The sequence below is a fragment of the Lactuca saligna genome, chromosome 7, assembly GCF_052625555.1.
Source record: "Lactuca saligna cultivar CGN05327 chromosome 7, ASM5262555v1, whole genome shotgun sequence".
Classification (NCBI taxonomy): Eukaryota; Viridiplantae; Streptophyta; class Magnoliopsida; order Asterales; family Asteraceae; genus Lactuca; species Lactuca saligna.
The window spans coordinates 51,983,981-52,000,156 of record NC_136423.1 but is presented as its reverse complement, the minus strand read 5'-3'; the positions used below and the strand labels follow the sequence as shown (position 1 = coordinate 52,000,156).

At 37.4% G+C, this 16,176-nt stretch overlaps 1 non-coding gene across 1 annotated transcript; it reads left to right on the top strand.

Annotated features, from left to right (window-relative positions):
• The first annotated feature begins 7,724 nt into the window (after nt 1–7,724).
• Nucleotides 7,725–7,831, top strand: LOC145007757 (small nucleolar RNA R71). Its single transcript, XR_013663124.1, has one exon. It is a non-coding gene; the product is annotated as a small nucleolar RNA R71 (small nucleolar RNA).
• Nucleotides 7,832–16,176: the final 8,345 nt, after the last annotated feature.

The window sequence follows — 16,176 nt, the reverse complement described above, 5'->3', positions numbered from 1 at the left end:
AAAATGAATAAAAATATATGCTAAACATATGGCTAATTATGCAAATATCAAAATACCCCACACTTGACTTTTGCTTGCCCCTAATCAAAACTGAATTTTAGCACATTAGAAGCACATAGGACAACTCCATTCGAACCCAGCCATTATGCCAAGACCACAACGCATGCATTTGTGTCTAAAATTTTCCTAATAACCCCCATACTCCAAATACTCACAATCCTCATAAACATTCACCCACTTTTTCCGAACAATGCTCATTTTATGCATCGTTCCGAATCCATCCCTAGAAAACCTTTTAACCTTAAGGTATTTTTGGTTGAGCAACCCAAGCATACATAATCTAGAAAAATTTCAACTTATTGATACCACTATGGAGCCCTTTTTTGAATTCTTCATTTCCTTGAAATTTGATCTTTAATTTCCTTGAATTCACCACCTTGTTGTTTGATTTTTAGTATCTTCAACTTTTGAACTTTGCTCTTCGGATTTTTGATCTTTCATATTTAACTTTGATGCTCCAAAAATTCTTCAAACTTTTCCTGTAATTCTCTCTCTCTCTCTCTCTCTCTCTCTCTCTTTTTTATATACATGTACTCACTTTTTTTCTTCACTCAAAACCCTACATGCTTAAGCAGGGGCGCTCAACTTCAACCTTTATTAGCTAAAGATAATAATTTTCCTGGATACATTTCTTGTACACGATGCTAAACATATTGCATCCTTCAAACTAAGTGAGGTCGTGTTTTTGTCCCATGATTTCACTGGAATAAGGAAGCCACAAATTCACTAGAACGTATATAGGCTCAACTAAACATTTGGGTTTTCATGCAATCATCCACAAAGTTCTAACATGGAATCCTAAGTACTCTTTACCAAATTTTGTCTAAATTAAATCCTAAGTGTATTTGGCATGCAAATTTTTTTTAAATAGACCTAAAGTAGGATATTAGGAATCTAACTTTACTTAGATGTAACCAATTCCCCACCCCATACTTAATTCATACAATGTCCCCATTGCATGTTATGCATGAAAAAAAAACATGAAATATAGAGGGAATTGGAACAAACTCCCATGGGATAGCAGTTGCAAAGGCGGTTTTCTTCAATTAAGCTCAATTCTTGAATGACTTTAGATATGGGAACCGCTCATCCATGTCTTGGGTGTCATCTCGCATGTGGTAAACTTGCAAACAACTCAAATATATAGGACAAAGCTTCTAGAAACCTTCAGAAGTGAATCCTTGTGAAAAACATGAACAACATTGCCATTAATATGCCCAAAAAATCCCTTGGGTTCAAAAATGTAGTTGAACACGGCGAGTATATCGTGTACTCGACGAGTATATTGCCAACTCGTAGTAATATCATGTAAGTACGCATGTACTCGCTGAGTAGGCTATGTGCACTCGACGAGTAGGTGATGGGTTGAGAAAAACTTCTTGTTTGTTCACTCTTCGACTAACGTGCTACATAGGGGTAATCCAGTGACTTTTCTTCTAAATTTCTCAGCAATAACACACTCAATCAGTCCCGACTCTAACGGACTCGACCTTTAATAGAAAAATGTCGCACTCTCTTTCAAAACATTCCTCACTTGTATCTTAACCCTTAAGACTCTAAATCCAGCCTAACCTTCAAACCTGAAAAAAAATGCAACCACAAGTGAAAGCAACCAAAACAAAAATCCAAAAAAAAAAAAAAACGATCATCCAAGTTCAACAATGTTTCAAAACCAAACATAATCAAAACAAATAAAAATCACAAAACAACCAAATCTCAATCTTCCTCGTCCATATCAGCTCCCCCAGCACCACTTCCTCCCTCTTCATTGTTCCTATGCATCATCTCCTCCCAATTCATAATATAAGGATAACCGGGTCCAGGTCTCGGGGCGATATTCATTTGTTGGAAGAGGTATTCAAATGATTGCTTGTTGTAATTTACGCCTCTCCCAATATCATCCAAGTATCGACGGTACTCAACTTGATTCCACTCGTCATTCTCATCCTCCACCGGAATAACCGGTGGATCTTCTCGGATCTTTTCACTCCTTTGCCTCACCCGCCACCCCGGCTCCTTGGGAATCACCGCCTTGTCCTCATGTGGAATGGCATAAGAATCTCCAAATTTTTCCACAATTCGTGCCCTCCTGTGTAAAGTAGTGTTGAAAGGAGGGGGAGAAATGACGGTTAATGCCCTTGCTTCCTGCAAATCCAAAATCCCGTACGATCTCGCGAGTCTAGTAACGGACATCCCTCCATTGGTTTTGGAGGTCACTTTGTCTTTGACTGCCCCGTCTGCGAGATATTTAGCCAGGCAGTTAGGAAGGTTGCAGAAAACATCGGGAGTAATAATGCTCCAAAGATAGAAGATATCAAGTGTCAGGACTTTATCATTGTCTTTCCGCATGTTGATCATGCGGTGAATAAGACGGTCAACTGGTGAACAGATGTGGCCCTCCTACGCAGAAGATGGAATGTACACTCGGTTGGTAATAGTGTTCCACCAAGTGGAGGCAACAACCTCTTCGGGGAGGTCTTTGTGGCACTGCTCCAAAAAGCTTTCAAAGTCTTCATTTAGCATGGCACTTTGGTCATAAATACCAATCCTCCACGAAAGCTCAGCCATGCTGCATTGTCGCAGCTCCATACCGAGTGAAAATGAAATAATATTGGGATTGTAATACTCACTACCACCAACGAATGAAATTGTAGCAAATAATTCCCAACACAATTCCGTGTAAACCGGTTCTTGGATTTTGAACAATTGTAGCCATCCATCGCAAATGATGGTGGAATCTCCCACATCACAAGCCTTTATCAAGTACGGCGTTAGTTCCTCTTCCAACCCAAATTTTCCTAACCAGTTCCATTTTATGGCATTAGGAAGGTGGATCTCATTCTGCTTCAACGCTTCCAACCTGTTTTTAGCGCGTGATTGTGAAGATTTAGAGGTGATTTGGGGAAAAGAAAGCCACGGGATGTCTCCTTGGCTTCCCCTACGTGAAGTTTGGCCTCTCCTAGACATGTTTCCTGCAAAATAACATTAAGAAAGCACAAACAAATAACACCCAACAATTAAATTTCAATCATACAGATCTATCAAAACACCTACTAGCCGAGTTCAAGATCTATTCGGCGAGTTGGAAGAACATCGGGACCAGATTATCATCAAACCATTATAGGTCCGTAAAAATATCTAATTCTTCATTGGGGTTTGCTGTACTAAGTCTATAAAACACAAATCCAAAAGAAATTTTGCCTAAAACCTCCTAATTCATACTAAATTCAAAACCTTAAAAATTGAGGAAACCCCAAATCCGAGTTTTGGGTGAAATAAGGGATAAGATTTGATAAATCTTTAACCTTTAACAAGTATTGGGAGTAAAATCATACCTTTTTGCTTCAAAGATGGAGATTCAACAAAAAATGGAAGAAATTGCTTGAGAGTAGATGTGCACGGTGAGTATGAGGGTAATGTTTAAAATGAGTGAAAACCCTTATTTACAGATTATAAACTACCTGTGTAAACTTTTCTACTCGCCGAGTAGAAAAGTCCTACTCGCCGAGTAGGTCCCCGTATTCGCGAATTTCTGGGTTTTTTAAGATGGACTTGTCGAGTATGCGTATAAACTCGACGAGTAAGTCTTGCAGATTGAGAAAAACTTTTTTTATATTTTTTTTATTTTTAACACACCACCCCACACTCTACGCATTGGTTGCCCTCAAGCAATCATTTAAAACATATTTTTAGAGGAAGAATGAAAATAAAACAGAACCTAAGAAATTAAAAATAAATTAAAGGGGAAAGAAAATCAAACTCTAAACGCAGGTTGCCTCCTGGAAGCGCTACTTCTGAAAGAGTCATTAGCTAGACTCCTCGCCTGCTACGTTTCTGCCATTCCCTCCAGCAGCAGCCCTTCTTCTATGTCTTCATTCCTTGAGACTCCTTCTTCATATCTTTTCACTCTATGTCCATCTACCTTGAAAGGGGTACCATATTTTGATATTAACTCTATATCACCATGTGGAAACACCTTGTTTACTAGAAAAGGACCATCCCATCTTGACTTGAGTTTGCTCGGGAAAAGTTTTAGTCTTGAATAAAAAATCAACACCTTTTTCCATTCATAAAACTCTTTATTACTATTCATCCTCTTGTCATGCGAATTTTTGGTTTATCCTTATAGATTAAAGAACTAGTATAAGCATCATGTCTAAGTTTCTCAAGAGCATTCATTTGCATCAACCGGTTGTTCTTGAGCTCCGCGATGTTGAAGTTACACATTTTTAAAGCCCAAAAAGCTTTATGCTCGATCTCCACCGGTAAATGACATTGCTTTCCATACACTAGCCTATATGGTGTAGTACCAATAGGTGTTTTGAAAGCTGTTTGGAAGGCCCAAAGTGCATCATCTAGCTTGTCCGACCACTCTTTCTGGTTGCTCCCCACCGATCTTTCCAAGATTCTCTTTAAGCCTCTATTGGTCACTTCGGTTTGCCCACTCGTTTGAGGATGGTAAGCTGTATAGAATTTATGAGTTACCCTATATTTCCTTAACACCTTCTCTAGCTGATCATTGGCAAAATGAGTGCCTCGGTCACTTATAAGCGCTTTTGGGACTTCAAATCTTGAAAATAGCTTCTTCAAAAATCGCACCACTACCCGAGCATCATTAGTTGGTAATGCTTTTGCCTCCTCCCATTTGTATTTGTTGCCTTTTGACACGGGAAATGGTCCCATGAAATCTACCCCCCAAACATCAAACACCTCGCACACTTGAATACTTTGTTGTGGCATTTCATTTTGGGATGAAATGTTTCCCGCTCTTTGACATGCATCACATTCTTTGACAAATTGGGCTGCATCCTTAAAAATTGTGGGCCAATAAAACCCAATATCAAAGATCTTCTTAGTAGTGTAGTGTTCTCCATGATGTCCACCAGTGGGACCGTTATGACAATGCTCCAAGATTTTTCGGCTTTCATTCCCGAACACACATATTTGTATGATTCCATCCGCACAACTTCCGAACAGATAAGGCACATCCCAAAAATAATATTTTATTTCTGAAAAGAATTTCTTCTTTTGTTGGCGGGTAAGGTCTTTTGGGATGTATTTGCTAGCTAAATAATTAGCCATGTCTGCCAACCATGGCTCTTCTCCGGTGGTCACCATAATGTATTCGTCCGGGAAGTCATCTCCACATCTATCTTCTTGCAATTACGGGTTTTGAAGCCTCGATAAGTGGTCAGCTGCTACATTCTCCATTCCCTTCTTGTCACGTATCTTGATGTCAAACCCTTGAAGAAGTAGAACCCATCGTATCAATCTTGGCTTGGCATGCTGCTTGGCAAACAAATACTTGATAGCAGAGTTGTCAGTAAAAACAGTTGTTTTAGATAAAACTAAATAAGGGCAGAATTTATCAAAGGCATACACCACAACTAATAATTCTTTTTCAGTGGTGGTGTAATTCTCTTGGGCCGGATTTAGAGTTTTTCTTGCATAATAAATGGGTCGAAAGTCCTTATCAACCATTTGACCGAGAACAACTCCTAGGGCAAAATCACTAGCATCACACATAATTTCAAATGGTAACTCCCAATTTGGGGCAATAATGATTGGGGCATTAGTGAGTTTATCTTTCAGGAGTTCAAGCGCCTCTTAACATTCTTTAGTAAAATGGAATGGTGCATCTTTTAAAAGCAATTATGTTAGAGGTCTAGTTATTTTAGAAAAATCTTTTATGAAACGCCGGTAAAAACCCGCGTGTCCAAGAAAACTTCTAATGCCCTTTACATTAGTTGGTGGAGGTAATTTGGCAATGGTGTCAATATTTTCCCGATCCACTTCAATTCCCGATTTGGAAACCGTGTGGCCTAGAACTATACCCTCCTTAACCATAAAGTGACATTTCTCCCAATTAAGAACTAAGTCGGTCTTTTCACACCTAGATATCATCAAATCAAGGTTAGTGAGACAAAGGAAGATACAAAAATAGAAAAATCATCCATAAAGACTTCCATGAATTTTTCCACCATGTCGTGGAATATGGCTATCATGCACCGTTGAAATATGGAAAAATTCATGGAAGCTTCGAGTCTCTCATCTGCACTATTCCTCACATGCTTCATAGCTCGATCAACCCCGAAGGTGACTGAATCTTCTCCTACCCGTAAAGTAAGCTTCGAGTCTCTCATCTGCACTATAGCACTTATCATGTTAAGGAAGGGTCTTCCAAGGATGATCGGGACTTAAGGATCCGCCTCCATGTCTAGAATTATCAAAATCTGTAGGAAATACAAACTTGTCCACCTTAACCAATAGGTCCTCACATATTCCTCTTGGAAATGTCACAGTCTTGTTTGCCAAGTGGATTGCCATGCGTATTTGCCTTGGTTACGGGAGATCTAAATGTTTTAAAGAATGAGTAGGGCATGAGGTTCACACTTTCTCCCGAATCAGCCAATGCATGGATGGTGGCTAAGTTGCTAAATTGTCAATGCAAAGTCAAGCTTCTTGGGTCACCTTTCTTCTTTGGTAATTTGTTTAACATGGCAGCTGAGCATTTTTCATTAAGAATCACTTCTTTCACCTCCTCTATCTTCCTTCTATTTGTGAGAAGCTCTTTGAGGAACTTTGCATATTTTAGCATTTGAGCAACTTCTTCAATGAAGGGTATGTTGATTTGCAGAGCTTTGATGTGATTCAGAAACTTCTGGTACTCTTTTTCTTGCTTTTCCCTCTTAACTCGGGCCGGGTATGGCATTGGAGGTTGAAAGGGTTTTTCAGAAACGTTTTCTTTCGAATTTTGCAATAGACTCGTCGAGTCCATATTCTGGACTCAGCCAGTAGTATACGTGTCATGCAGAATTTTGTTTTGGTCCTGTTTTTCTGCATCCTCCTGGTGCAAATCTTTGGGTACTTCATTCTGAATGGGTTCTAGAGGAGTGATTACCTTCCCACTTCTTTTTTTGACTATGTTTATGTGTGCGCCTTGTGGGTTGCTTTCGGTTTTACTAGGGACTTCTCCGGGTGATCTTTGGTTGATTTGTTGAGAAAGTTGCCCAAGCTGCGTTTCAATGTTGTGGATAGATGCTTGCTGACTTCTAAGTATGGTTTTTGTTTCTTGGATTGCAACATCATGATCATTGTGTCTCTTTTCTGCAGCAGCTACAAATTTGGTGAGTATCTCTTCCAAACTTTGTTTTCCTTCTTGTGCCGGCTCCTCCTTTTGGTAAAACCCCCTTCCCTTTTGCTTGTACTTCTCCTCCTTAGCCTTCTTGTACTCGTCATAAGGGAGCCACTCCTTCTTTGGTTTGCGCCAATCTTCATCATAATGGTCCCCACTTGAGTAACAAAGTTGCACCTTTTTGTTTCCATTCTCATCGAAGTCGCAGTCTCTAATAAGATAAGGCCCATTGCAATTCTCATAAGCCACCCGAATAGCATGGATCATTTGATCCATTTTATCCATCCTCCCATCCATGGTTTTTAGCATGGCCATGACCGCTGACAAGTCTTCAGTATCTGCATAGGCAGCTCCCCTAGTAACATCGTTTATTGGATTATGGTATTCACTAGAATGCCTAGAGAATTCTTCAATCAATTCCTTGATCACTGGGGGTAGCTTCTTTGTGAGCGGGCCTTGCGAGTCAAGTAATGGCCTTGTTGTGACATTGACTCCATCATAGAAGATGGATACTTCTTGTTGGCTATTAAGGTCATGGTGTGGGAAATTTCTTAGCAGGCTCTTGTACCTCTCCCAAGCTTCATATAGTGATTCTCCAGCTTATTGTTCAAAGTTAGCAATAGCCTTCTTCGACTTGGCTATTTTGGAAGCTGGGCAAAAGTGATTAATAAATTTTTCTTTCATATTGGCCCATGTGGTTATTGACCCGGGAGGGAGTGACTTGAGCCAATCTTTTGCAGCACCTTTGAATGTAACTGGGAGCATGCGAAGTAGCTAGGTCTTGCGAGGCACATTTGGAACATTAAAGTAATCAGCTACATCATTGACGTCATCCAAGTGCTTCTAATCATCTTCGTGGTCTTTTCCATAGAAAGGAATCTCCTTTAGTTCAGCGAGTATATGGCCCTTTAGTTCGAAAGTAGCAGTAGCGGGAATTGCAGGTTGCACAAGTCCCGGGCCGATATCATTGCGGATCCTCTTCTTCCACTCTCCCATGGGAATTTCACCAATGTTATCCATGGTAAGAGCTAACTTGCCGCCGGAATCGGAGTCGTGCCCGTATGTTGGTTCCTCTTCCTCCTTGGTGTCCTACTTGGTGTCTTCCTTGATTGGGTCTTCGCATGCTAAATATGCGTTGGATGCTCCTGATTTGCTACTCTTTTTCTTTCCAAAAACAGTCTTCAAGTTAGACAAAGGTGACTTATTAGGTGTATTTGAGCTCTCCACGTCCTTGCCTCTGTTCTTTCTCAATGCGGATTCTGGGTCTTCAAACCGGGGTACCAGCTGAGTGGTTGATCCTCTGGTCATGAAAGTACTAAAATAAACAAGATAAACACGTAAAAAGAACAAAAATAATGCAACTTAACTAAACAGAAAATTAAATGTTAAACACCAGGATACTCGCCAAGTAGGTGCGAATGCACTCAGCGAGTAGCTTGTCATTTAAAAAAAAAAAACAAAACTAAAGAAAGAAATTTTAACAAATTCTAAAACCTAAACTACTAACTATTTTACTGAAATAAATTAACTTTGTGTTAGAAAACTCACACAAAGGATCGCTACAATTAGGAATTAGATTAATTTTGGAACCGTTCCCCGACAATGATGCCAAAAACTTGATGTGTGTAAAATGCACTGGTTTTAATCGTAATTCTAAGTTATAAATTTAGCACACAAAGGCAGTGAACCTGTCTTTTAGTGGTATAGATAGATAAGTAGAGTGTCGAACTCAGGGAATGGAAATTAAACTAGTAACTGATTTTAACTAAGCAAGTAATAAAAGTAAAGTTTTTTCTCTACTTTTACAAGACTAGAAACTTAAACAAAACACCTAACACGGGATTTAACTAAAAACTAGCAAGTAAAAATTCACCAAATTTTGATAAAGAGCGTCTGTTTAGGTCTAACCAATTCACTCCTATGGTTATTTTTATAGTAATGTGATATATTAATTGTTATTGGTTACCAACTATAGTGGTTAGCTTCATATTCACTAATACTAACCCTTAGATAATTAATTAATTCAAGTAGTGGCCAATTGTTTAAACTAATTAATTCCCCAGTTCAATTATTTGGATAAAATAAGATTTATAATTGGTTCATCAAGTGGGTGATTCAATTAACCTCTTGTTTGTTGGTTTCTCAAACAAGCTCACACATTAATTTACCTATTATCTTATTAATTCTAGTTTCATGTTCATTATTCCTAGTCATATGATAAAGTAATTACATAAACATATGAGGTTAACAACTAATAGATGTTCATGCACCTTAATTGTCTTCCAATTAACAGAAAATAGTTGTAATCAATGCATAAGGTTCTTTAACAAATTTAATTTAATGAAATCACCAATAAACAATCAACAAAAGTATCAATTAAACCATAGGAGTAATTTGGTTCTCCTAAACAGAAACCATCAGAGTTTCAGCTCATGATTACAAGAAAAACAGGCTCAAAAACAAATTTGATTAAACTAAGCATAATGCAATCCTAAGATCAATTTGAAAATATAACCTAATTCGCTTCCAAACTTCAAAAGATCAAAGATTAGGGTTCCTTAGGTCTTCAAGGGTTTCTTTAATAGTAACTATATCTCCAAGGAAGCCAGAAAAGTCTTTAATTCGGATTAAGACTCCATATTTATAATTATCACAAAACAGGGGCTACTCGGCGAGTAGGTCGTGGACTCGCCGATTAGGTGCATGGAGTCCATGTAGGGAAAGGATTTTTGACTTTTCTTCAAGAATATTCTTACGAACTCACCGAGTTGGTGCATGGACTCGCCAAGTGGATGTTTGATTCTTCCTTTTTTCTTCATCCTCTGGTCTCTAATTGCTCCTCCTCACTCCTTTTTGCTCCAAAGCTGTCTCCTGGTCTGAAAACATAATTTAAGCATCATTAAGTACCTTTTGTCCATATTATGCATATAAATAGCTAAAAATGAATAAAAATATAGGATAAACATATGGCTAATTATGCAAATATCAGGTGGTCTATCTTTAGACCCAATGAGTGAGAGGTTGGACTTAGATCCTAATTGAGATTTATTGTGGGTTTGGCACAGAGTTAGAGTCTGGTGCGTAGCCGTAGTGATTATAGGAGTTGTTCTTCATTCAAGGTGAGTCTTCTCACTATACTTTACCTAGAGTGGTAATTAGAGTTATGTAACAAAGTATTTTGTATGTTATTTATATGATGTGATACATTGCATTATTTCTATGTGATTTATGCTATGTATGTCTCAGAGTTTACAAAGTTAGAACCGGAAGATTCACAGAGTTAGGACCAGAGGGTCCACAAAGTTAGGACTAGATGGTCCACAGACTTATAGCCTCGAGTGGCTAATATGTGTTATATGTGGTATTTTGAGGAACTCACTAAGCTTTGTGTTTACCATGTTATGTGTTTTGTGTATCAGGTTTTTCTTTTGGATCGCGGGTCGACACCGGCTTGATTGTACACACCAGAGAAAGAGTTAAGAGGTTCCTGGATTACCATTTTACTAAACTTGGAGCTATGTTTTGTGATTTTAATAAATGATGTTTTGTGAAGTATGTACTAAGAATTAGAATTTTTTCAAAAGAAAAATTGTTTTTAAACTTACGGGGTTACAAAGAGAGAGAGAGAGAGAGAGAGAGAGAGAGAGAAAGAGCTCATATGCAAAGAGGTCAGTAGTAGTACAATTGATCTTGAACAAAATCAAGAGTCAAGTTATGAAGGAACCTCTAACACTAGCACTCAAAGTTAGAAAGGTGATACATTTCTAACAAAGTTAGAATGAAACCAGAGTTTTATGGTTTCTACATTACTATAAATGGTGATACATTTATGAATGATAATACACTGATAAATTTAGATGAGCCTTCTAACTACAAGGAAGCCATGATGGGCCCTAATTCTACCAAAGAGAAAGAGGAAATGGACCTTGAGATCAAGTTCATGTATGAAAACCATGTTTGGAATTTGGTTGATAATGTACCAGGTCGTAAGACAGTTCCTTGCAAATGGATCTTCAAGAAGAAGACCAACATGGATGGAAAGTACACACTTTCAAGGCTCGTGCGGTTGTGAAGGGCTTTACTCAAACCCTAGCGGTTGACTATGATGAGACCTTCTCACCAGTAGCTAATATTAAATCTATTAGGGTTATGTTAGCCATAGTTGCGTTTCATGACTATGAAATTTGGTAGATGTACGTTAAAACTGCTTTCAGTAATGGAAAGTTCGTTGAAGATATTTATATGAGTTAGCCAAAGGGTTTTGTGGTTGCTAAGTACCCCAATAGAGTGTATAAGATTGAGAAATTGATCTATGGATTGAAACAAACTTCTCGTAGATGGAACCTTTGCTTTTACGAGAAAGTTAATGAGTTTGGATTCTCAACAAGTGAAGATGAGTCTTGTGTATATGTCAAAGCTAGTGGGAGTATAGTTAGCTTCATGGTATTGTTGGTTGATGACATACTATTTATAGGAAACGACATTCCATCCTTGCAAGAGGTTAAATTAAGGATTATAAAATGTTGCCCTACGAAGGATCTGGGAGAGGCTGCTTATATTCTGGGAATAAGGATTTTGAGAAATAAGTGTAGAAGACTAATTGGAATTAGTCAAAGAAAATATTCGGATAAGGTGTTAAAGCGTTTTAGCATAGATAACTCCATGAAAGGAGAGTTACCTATCTAGATCAATACCAAACTGAGTAACACTCAGAGTCTGAATATTGATCTAGAGATAGCCGAAATGAGTCGATTTCCATATGCTTTCATCATTGGATCGATCATCTACGCTACGACATGTACTCACCCTAACATGGCTTTTGATTTGATCATTGTTAGTCGATATCTGGGAAATCCAGGTAAAGATCATTGGATAGCAGTCAAGAACATTATTTAGTATCTACGAAGAACTAAGGATTGGGTCCTTCTGCTTAGTGGTAGTGTTGACTTAAGAATTACTGGTTATAGTGAGGCTAGCTTTTAGACAGACAAAGACAACTTCCATTCTCAGTATGGATGGGTGTTTACCCTTAATGGAGGAACGGTAACATGGAAAAGTTCCAATTAGGAAATGGTGGATGATTCAAGCTATGAATCAGAGTACATCGCAATGAGCGATGCATTGAAACCTTGGAGTTGTGCCATCCATTAAGAGGCCAATGGATATTTTCTACGATAATGAAGGAGCAGTTGCCTTAACCAAGGAACCCAAAGATCATGGAAACTCTATACATATGTACAGAAAATACCACTTTATCAGACATTGAGTAGAAGAAGGACACGTCGTCGTAAAGAGCGTAATATCTGAAGAGAATCTTGTCTATTCCCTCACAAACGGTCTTAGTAGGGTTAAGCATGTTCAGCATGCGAGGACCATTGGTTTGAAGGATGATATTAGTTTTAGTGATTAGATAGATAGATAGAAACTTGTAACAAATAAACATAATTGACATTTTCTAATTAAATAAAAGAGATTTCTTTATGAGTATTGTTTACTATCTTTTGTTAATTGTTTTTCATTGTGTTTCATTTTGCATGTTTTACTTCCAGAATAATTAGATTATTCAAAGATCCACAGTAGATCATACTTTGGAAGTAAGTAGTGAATTAAGGTTGTCATGAATTGGGTTGTAGATTGTCTAAGGGTTTAGACATAGCAATGGTTTGCTGCAACATTCATGAGTACTTTTGAAATGGGAATTTGTGTATTGCATTAAACCTATGCTCAGAGACTTACTTCACGAAATTTATCACGTGTAATTCTGATATGATAATATCGTATAATCTTTAAATGAAGATATATGAGTCGTTGTTTACGAATTAGTTGTGCATTGATGATGCGTAAACACATCAGTAAGTTGGTGTTATAAACTATATTGTCGTACATGATTTGATGAGTAAATAGTGCAAGCATATAAGTCAAATTTTATTTTTTCCTTTTTCCCTAAACGTGAAAAGCGATATCTTGGGCCCCTCGATGCTTTGGTGTTGACTTATATGTCGGGTCTGGTCATGACTGAATTGATGTGTTCAATTGCAGTTCTTTGTCATTACAAATCAGAAATCAGGAAACAAATTGTTGGGCAATGAGAATCATTATGTTCCATATCATTTTTCCACATGATATCATACAGAACCGAGGGTTATATGATCACTTATTTTTGGACACATTACTGACTAGAATAGAGTTCTACCGTGGCTTTTGAGAGCTACAATTTTCTAGTCAATTTTGAAGTTATACTTGCAATTATAGTTATTAGACCAGTTTAAGTTGGAAACTGTTGGATTAGGTGTCCAAGCCCATAAGTATAATTGGTATGCACTTGAATTGACAGTAGCACAGTCCTTTTAGGTTGCCTTCATACTAGCAACTTGATAGGATGACTTTGGAGAGAAAGGTTGAATTTATTATTTGGAATAATAAATTAGTAAATAAATTTATTTATTAATATGTTATGAAAATAATATATTAATTAGAAATCATGTTGTTGAATTAATATTTATTCAAAAATTAATTCGAAATTAATTTTGGGATTAAAGGAATTAATTAGAATACAAGGGCTATTTAGCAATTAATTAATAGTCGTGGTTTTTGGGATCTTGGACCATCCTAGAAGGGAAGGATGAAAACTTCTAGGGTTGCCCTATAATTTTCGTTCAATGCCTTAAGGATGAGGAGTCCATGGGCTGCTTAGGCCTTAAGATGGAAATTTGGGTTTTTTCTCGCAAACCCTAGCTTTGGGACTAAGTAACCTCAACTATAAACAGATCCTCACCCCTCTTAGTTTTATCCATCCTTTGAAAACCTAACAAGAGCTGAAAATTTGAAGAATCTTCCTCCTCTCTCCTCTCATCCTCGTGCTTGGCATCTTTGTGAGCCATTAGAAGTGTTAAACTTGTGACACTTGCTCTCAAAAGTTCAAGATCTTCTAGGATTTCATCGTTATTACAATATAACAATCAAGGTATGTATCCTAACCCTATTTGATTGTTATTTTTCGAAAGTAATGCATGCCTCCTCGCATTTCTAGTTTTTGTGTTCAATTTTTGTATGTCTAATACATAAAACATAGATCCAACAATTAGGGTTGCATGCACACATAGGATTGTTTGCTATGCTCAGAACCCATCATGATCAATAAATTGATTTGTACTCTTTTATTTCAATCTCATCTCCTACCAACATATTGGGTGGAATCTATACATATGGAGATGTATTTACTGAACATTCGCATGTCCACCATACCCCAAAACGACACCCGTTTTCACTAATCTTCAAATCCCAACCATTATACTCCCTTCTTCGCATCTTTGACTGTGTTTTTTATGTTAAACTTGAAAATATTCACAAACACTATCCATGATCCAATTCGTGCATCTTCCTTGGCTATCCTTCCAACCAGAAAGGTTTTTGTTATCTCAATCTCCATACCAAAACGTTCATTATTTATCTTCATGTAGCCTTTCATGAATATGTATTTTTGTCATTCGACTCGATAACTTCAAACTCCTCAGGTGATTATGATTTTCTAGATGTTGATCGCTACAACGTCTTTAATGATCATCTTAGATCATCTCATATTCTCTCCTCTACCGAGACCCCTTCCCTTTGGTCCCTGACTCCTACCCCTATGTTTCAAAATGAACTGGTGGTCACTCCCCATCTTCGACAATCTCGGGATATTACTTTAATTAAGGGTTTAAGGACCTTAATTTGATCATCTAAAGGCTTTAGGCTTTGTAGAAGTAAAGTTTATACCATATTGAAGGTTGATAATATTTCTTATGAGATCTAAGCCATTGATTCGCATGCTAGAACCAGAGGGTAAAATGGGAAATGCAATATCTTTGGCTTTTTTCATGGATTATAGTTTTATTTCGACATGTCGTAAGCTTAAATCAACCAAATAGAATTGTGGGGATCTTCAATACGTTTCTTTGCATATAAAGAATGTTTAAAGCATAGTTGAAGCAAAGAAGTTATGGTTGTTTGAACTTGAATTGGTAGTTGGGGGTTTTGTTGTATGCAGGGCATGGGATAGCTAAGTTGGATTAGGTGTGTAAGGCCATAACTATAATTGTTATGTACTTGACCCGAGAGTAGCATGGTTCATTTCGGGTTGCATATGACCATGACAACTTGATAGGATGGATACTTGAGTAAGAGGTTACTTTCGATTTATTAATATATTCTAAGTTCTAATATATTAATATGAAATCATATTATTTAATTAGTATTGATCAATAATTAATTTGGAATTAATTATGTGATCAAAACACACTAGTTAAATATATGGGGACTGATTTGGTAAATCAATGATTCTTATAGTGTGGGCCAATTGTTATTTAGGATGGGCTAAACCAACATGGTATTCCATGGATAGTCAATGGAGGTTTAACCCATGGAGCCAAAGTAATATTAAAGGTCATGGGCATTAGGTTTTGCATTGATGTTGTGACAACTATCAAATTCTGGTAAAGTCAAAGTCAACAAGTCAAACCGATAAACTCATGTAGTGCTTGTATGATAGGATATATTCAATGTCTTCTTGTGTACAATTCTCTATCATAATACAAAGTATCACTCAGAAGTTTCTAATGTTCATAAATTTTAAACCTTAACTAGGGTGAGTGAGGTAATGACTCTATAAAGCACTATTAAAGACCCTTTGGGGGTGTGAAACACTCATGATAAAGCATAATGGGGTTTACAAATATTGCATTATGAGGTTAAACTCTAAACTCTCTTAATCTTTCTCAATCTATGTCTCTCTCTCTCTCTCTCTCTCTCCCAAATCTATCCTAAAATCCTCTCTTAGCTTTTTATAATCAGTCGGGGAATCCCTACCCTTAACTTAGTCAAAAACCACTTGAAACGGGAAGATCATGTGAGAAATAGTCTTATAGGGCTGAAGTCCCTCTTAGGAACCGAACCTCTTAAGAACTGAACCCCTCTTAATAACCGAATTGCTGAAGACTGAA